The sequence below is a fragment of the Homarus americanus genome, unplaced genomic scaffold (genome assembly GCF_018991925.1).
Source record: "Homarus americanus isolate GMGI-L3 unplaced genomic scaffold, GMGI_Hamer_2.0 scaffold35153, whole genome shotgun sequence".
Taxonomy (NCBI): Eukaryota; Metazoa; Arthropoda; class Malacostraca; order Decapoda; family Nephropidae; genus Homarus; species Homarus americanus.
Window position 1 is genome coordinate 1 of NW_024747373.1, and position 6,991 is coordinate 6,991.

At 40.0% G+C, this 6,991-nt stretch overlaps 2 non-coding genes across 2 annotated transcripts; both read left to right on the top strand.

The window, feature by feature from the left end:
* The first annotated feature begins 3,841 nt into the window (after positions 1-3,841).
* Positions 3,842-3,912, top strand: Trnag-gcc. The gene has a single exon. It is a non-coding gene; the product is annotated as a tRNA-Gly (tRNA).
* A 1,916-nt stretch (positions 3,913-5,828) lies between these two features.
* Trnag-ucc lies at positions 5,829-5,900 on the top strand. Its single transcript has one exon. It is a non-coding gene; the product is annotated as a tRNA-Gly (tRNA).
* The last annotated feature ends 1,091 nt before the right edge of the window (positions 5,901-6,991 follow it).

A 6,991-nucleotide genomic window follows, 5' to 3' on the forward strand; every position in this document is an offset into this window, starting at 1 on the left:
GATGATCAGGAAATGCTGATACACTGTACGTCGTCATATTGACACTAGCATATGCTATTATGCTCAACATACACATTCATTAATATCTTAACACCTAGATCTGTACCCATGCACGCCTTCATAATGTTCAGTATTTTTGTATTTTAATTTTTCCTACACAGAACAGATTAATTTTGCTGTGTCATGATAAGAGCAAGTTAAGTGTTACTAGATGAGGCCAGACAATTAACAAGTTACTAGCCATTTCCCTAAAAAACGTTGCCAACCCATGAACATTTTTCCTTCCTACTTGAATTTGAATTTATGATTTTATAAATACATAAAACCAATAGTCAATGTTCAATAAACTCATTATAAGTTCTAATAAAAATAAAAATATTGAAAACAATTTCTTATATAAGAGAAACATTTTTGTATACTTAGCAATTATTATTCATTTTTAATATGTTAAAATTTGTGAAATCAAGCCTAGTGATACCAACCTTTACTAATTGTGTTATTCAGTGTACGAGTATTTTGGTTCAAGGAGAAACATTTTAGAAAGGCACTGTAGGCAAGTTCATTGAATCTCAAACACCATTTACATAAGGTTGAAGATCTCAGCTTAGCTAAAGCACACACACCAGTATAACAAGGTTAGGTACACATAGGGCTTATCTGCGTGGATTTACACTTCGTGGAACTCCGTGGGTGGTAGCCGAGCAATGTTCCAGCCCTTATCAATTAGTATTATATAAATATGGGCTAAGGACATATATTCATTAAATACATTCTATCACCCAGACTATTGAGCATACAGCTACATTAAGCATTTGTTCTTTCACACCTCCTAGGGTGAACAGCAGATAAACATTTGTAGTTTCACACAGATTCAGGTTACAACCCATAAATATGTCCCCAGGCCTCTGTGAGAGTAGGCCTGTGGAGTGTAGCCTCTTATCTCTGTGTTGACGTATAGATTACATACCCCCTGTTACGACCATGTCCTATTTTTCTATTATTTTTTTTTATAACATGCTTCAATGTTGTTCCATATTATTCCTGTAATGATGTGTTAAATTTACTATTATATATTCTACTGTAGTCACCTTACCCTGTGTTGTTAAGGTTTTAACTGTCATTATTTGTTCAAGCCCATCTTATTTCTTTATTTCTTATTGTAACAAGCATTCTTTGTTTCTCTAACGACCATCTGCAACGTTAAACGACCCATGTTTCACCGGCGTGGTAGGAGCCGACCTTATATAAAGGACCCACCAGCAGACCGAGTTTAGTCCAGTCCTCCTTGTCATTCAGTTCACTTTGTTTTGAGTGACACCTGTCACCTGTTATTTATACTACATTTTATTTCTGTGTTGTTCCTGTCACCACCAATGTGGTATATCAAAGCGAGTACCTATTTATGTCTCTTATGTGTCCATAAGTATTTGCTTAGCTACATTTAAGTAATTCAGTGTTGTTTTACGTTAGTCAATTTCAATGTTAGTTTGTACATGTTTATGCAGTGTTAACGTAATCCAATGCTTTATTTTTATTCTATATAATTAAGCAGTTATTTTGATGTTTCGTTGTTTAGTATCATTTGTGTCTTAAAGGTTTCGATAGTGAATCAGTTTGTTGTGACACCCTACGAGGCTCTTTATTGTGTTAATATTTAATTAAATTAAATTCTTAAAGGTTTACTTTATTTATTTTTATTCCCTTTTAATATACTTCACTTCTTTTGTTTGGTTACTCCTAGAACCTGGATATTAAAGTAAATTACGAGACGGCGTAACACCCCTTACAAGCAGACAGAGAGAGGTTTGCCTAGTTCACAGTTTCACCAGTTCACAGCCAGACACCGTACCAAAGAGAGGTGTGCGAGCATAGCTCCCAGACTGAATATCTCTCTAATTATATAAGCTAATTACAAGCTAATAGCTAATGCTCAGTAGTCTGTCAACAAACAATTCTGTAACTACCAGAGCATCCAATATAACTAGAAAATCACCACGTGTGTTTACATTGAACAAAGGAACCACAAATGAAGATAACAGAACCTGTGTACACTTGTGTATACTTACAAGCTAAGATAATTATAAGTGTAACCCAGGGCGGATGGGACGATTCAACGATTCAACGACGGTATCAAAGGTGACACGCCGTGAGACTACCTATGATCTCACCCAGCTTCATCAAAGGTACCAGCGACTACTCTACACTCATTCAGGCAAGTGTTAACAAGTGAGGTCGTTTGATATCAAAACCTGGCCTAAACAAATAGACAACATGGATTTATGCCCAATAGAAATACCGTAACTGCAATAGCTACAATAACGGAAATAATGGCAATAGAAAAAAGCAGGGGGAACCAGACCAATATAATTTTATGGGACGTTTCTAAGGCTTTTGATAAAGTTTGGCATTTAGGCTTAAAATATAAAATATTAAAATTGGGACTTAACGAACATTTGCTAAGAATATTGTGCAACTATTTAGATGATAGGAGAGCACAAATTCAAATTGGAAACCTTATGGGAACTATGTATAATCACGAGAATGGAGTACCTTAAGGAGGATGCCTTTCTCCAACACTATTAACAATTTATAACTCGGACACACCTACACCAACCCCCTTTAGCGAATATATAATTTTTGCTGATGATATCACTCAAATAGTATCATACCCAGGAAAATCAATCCAATTTATGGCACGCTACACGGCGTCTAGCGATAAAATACATAATGACTTTGAGAAAAAATGGAAAATCAGGACAAATAAGAACAAATTCAAGATAATACCAATAGCCAAGATCAATACAAGTCCAGTAATAGTCGACCAGGAACTATACTCATACGACACTGAAGGCAGAATGCTTGGACTAAACTAACACAAAGAGGATATATAACATACATAAAAGATAAAGAACGACAGGCAAGAATAAGATTAAAAAAAAAACGCTTTAAGAACCTTAGCATTAAAAACAAAAGAAAGATTTATATTGCCCGTGTCAAATCAATTATGGACTACCCACCCATCCCATTGAACACCCTTAGTAAAACGAGCATTAAAAGGTTACAAACAGTACAAAATATAGCCCTCAGATTTATATATAACATAAAATATACAGACCACATCAATAATGAACAGCTACACAAGAGAGCAAACCTCTTAGCAATCAATGTCGAAATACACAACAAAGCCGCAAATATTTGGAACAAAGTGACTGAACTCAACACAGAAACTTGCCAAAAAAGGATAAATAATATAGATAAAGAAGAATTCCAAGAGCACATTTGGTTTAAATCAGCCAGGAAGAAAGTAATTGAACCATCTCCTGCCCCAATATACACATAAAACATTAATGGAGGCTCATGACGTCACAAGTTTGGCCTTGAGTGAGGGTCACCAACACCCGGGCCAAGAGATGGTAACACAATACAGTGTCTCGTCTTTATTTATAGTCCAGAAAAAACTTTAACCTTCTTTAATTAGAAAGTTTTAGACATAACAGTAATATTTAGATGGTTTATAAATTATTCTGTATGAGTAATTAATGTTAAGATCAGCAGCGGTGACAATACAGTCCCCTGAGAGACGCCGAGTGTGGGGTGACAACTTGGCGGCCACACGAGCTGTGATGTGACCGAGGCCAGACTGACGAGGTGGACGACTGACAGCCGCCAGCTGTCTGTAGGTTCTTATATTTAATGACCTGTACAGTACACAGGCTTCACGGCCTGGGACGTTTTATTTCAGGAAAGATTTTAGAGATCACTTGAAGGCTAGGCACCTGACTGATAACAGAACCGTATCTTGCTGGTAACTTTATCATTATAAATACTATTAAGTATAACAGCATCGGTGGTTCAGTGGTAGAATTCTCGCCTGCCACGCGGGAGGCCCGGGTTCGATTCCCGGCCGATGCATCCTTTAACCACCAGCACACAGTGGCCATACTGTTAGTGAGGAACCTGAGACAACAGAGCCGCTACAACTCAGTTCTCACCTGCTGAGTAAATACTCTTAACGTTAACCTAAACTAATCCCCAAGGTAGAGTTAAAATATTTACTCAGTAGGTGTTGAATTGTCTCGTGTGGTTCCTACTAACAGTGCGCAGGTGGTTAAAGGAGGCATCGGCGGGAATCGAATCCGGGCCTCCCGTGTTGCAGGCGAGAATTCTACCACTGAACCACCGATGCTTTTAAGATTTCAATTTGTATGATAATAATGTAACTGGCAAGATAGTGTTGTCGGCAGTGAGGTGGTGAAGAGGAAGAATTAGAATCTTTTATGAGAGTCAGTAAGTCATTCACTGTTGTCGGTCTGAACCTGTTGCATCACTCGGGTGGACAAGAACATATAGGCAAATTGTAAGAAATAGAAGAGAGTACCCATTAACTAAAGCCAACTTTATTATCTTTATGGCACAGCATTACACTGACGGAGGCACAGACATTACTATTGGTTTCATAATAACTTTTAATCTTTATATCTTGATCTGACCTGAAGTCTCTATCTTACCTGTACTGTTTTAAGATAATTGTTGAATACAAGACGGAGCTTCCGACTCACTGCCTGCCTGGTGGATTCCCTTGACGGTGGAGCTGGAGAGAAAGTTTCCATGACTTTGCAATAAACGTCAATTTAATGCAATATATTGGTGGTATATTAGTGAGCATAGCTACCTTCCAAGCAGTTGATCCGGGTTCGATTCCTGGCCATCGCAAACTTGAGATTTTTTATTTAGCCGAGCCTCAATGAATAGAATCTAAGCCCCTTCACCCCGGCCAACACCTGTAGGAGTGGGAGTAGGGGGGCGGAAGGTGGTGTTGGTAGGGGGTGGTACTACTAATGCATTTTTTGGTGGTATGTCTTGTGACCTAACACCTAAGTTTCCTTTAATAGAGAGACACTCACTCGGGCGGTAAAGTAGAACAAAGTATATAGCGTCAGTGTTATTGTTCTGAGGGCAGGAGTAATGGGTCACCTCTCACACGTTATAATAGTTTACTAGTTTGAGTGGTCTTGTTGTATGGTCGGGGCTTGGTGGGGGTCAAGTTAGGTCGTGTTGTGGGTAGGTTAGGTTTGGTTAGGTTGTGGATTATAGAAGTGGGTTGGAATTTTGTTAGGTTAGGTTTTAATTTGTTTTTGGGTAGATTAAGTTAAATTTTGTTTACAGTATATGCTAGAGGTAGGTTAGGTTACGTTGTATTAGCATAAGTTGGGTCAGGCTTACTTAGGTTAGGTTAAGTTAAATTTTAATTGATTAGGTTAGGTTAAAGTAGATTGGGTTTGGTTAGGTTAATCTAAGTTAGGTTAAGTTAGGTTAGGTTAGGTGAAGCTAAGTTAGGTTGAATTAGGTTAGGTTAAGTCGAGATCAGTGATCATGGTCAAAGCGTGTATTTATAACTTCGGCGGAAAGTGAAAACATCAACAGGTACAGGAATATAATTAATCCTCTTTACCACCTGACGATTAATTAACAGGTCAGGATAATACAGTGTTAGTACAGCTGGATACAGGAAGACCCTGAGAACAGCAGCTGTGGGAGGGTCACACCTTACTCGTATCCTGCGTTAAGAGGAATCGAACCCAGATGGCTATGATGAGTGGCAAGCATAACATACCAATTTACCACCGCCTCTCTGTCATATTATTATTACATATGTCTGTTGGTCAGTAAGTTGTGTATGATTGTAGGTAAGGAATATGAGTCTTATATTCTCAGCACAAGAGTTAGTTGTGTCGTAAGACGGATCAATTAACTGTCTAGATGTGTCTTATAGCGACGACAGAGAAAGTTTAAACAACTATGTAAAATACAGCACCTTATAAGAGTAAGCGATGGTGGTATAGTGGTGAGCATAGCTGCCTTCCAAGCAGTTGACCCGGGTTCGATTCCCGGCCATCGCAGGAAATGTTTTCATTAACTTGAAATATTATCAAAAGTTTTAACCACAGAGTCAACACGTATATGAGTGACTCGCGGAGATGTGAGCAGCAACCTGACCAATGGTGAAGTGTTGTGTCAATGACAGTGATGTAGAGGCTCTCTGGGTCACGCACTTATCCTGCTGGCCTGGAAGTACTGTCTATACGTAATATATTCACAGAAGGATACAAAGCTTTCCACAATATCTCAGCATGTTTAAGAAAACAAACGGACTCGGGTAAATAATGTATTCTAATAACACTAACTTACAAGACACACACACACACACAATTCTACCTTAAGTTGCTTCTCTCCAGTACAGAGCAGAGTGTTGGACGAGACTCACCTGAAGCACCTCACCACTAGACAACACACACACCTGGACACTAAGGTGACTCTAAACACTTTGGTTAATGTACTGGAAGAGGAACGCGGAGGTGCCGAGAAGGTGACTATAACAGAGAAGTAAACTACTCTATACGTCGTTAAGGTGTCTGATGGTGGAGCCATTACATGATGTGGTTGGGTTGGTCGGTTGAGGCGCCACTAAGCGATTTGGTTGGGGCTGGGGGCGGCCCTGTTAGCGGTGACAACGTACTGCCTGAAAAAGTCCAAAGTGGCGCGGGCCACTTCGGGGGTGAGGCCGCCGAACTGATAGCCCGGAGGGAAGGACACAGGGGTGGTAGCCAGGGTTGTCAGGGGAGCGGAGTGGGCGGCCTGGGTGGGTTGTTGGGTGAGCTGGGCGGTGGGTGATATGGTCGTTGGGTCGTCAGGGGCCAGGTGGGCCAATTCAGCCAGATAGTTGTATGGCTGCTGGAAGTTGTTCCTCGCCTGCAGCACCTGACGGTCAGACAGACAGACACACGATACTACTCGTTGGACACACACACACGTAACTGTCTGATATCATCTTTTCTTCTCTCTGTCATCTCACCACAAAGGTCATGACCTCGTCTGTGTTACTGCGTGTCTCGAGTCATTATCTAACACATCTTAAAGGTCACACACTGTACCCCTTATTCCTCAACCCCAGGGAGTGTGTCTAGGTCACTCCTCCACACTCGCCCACATG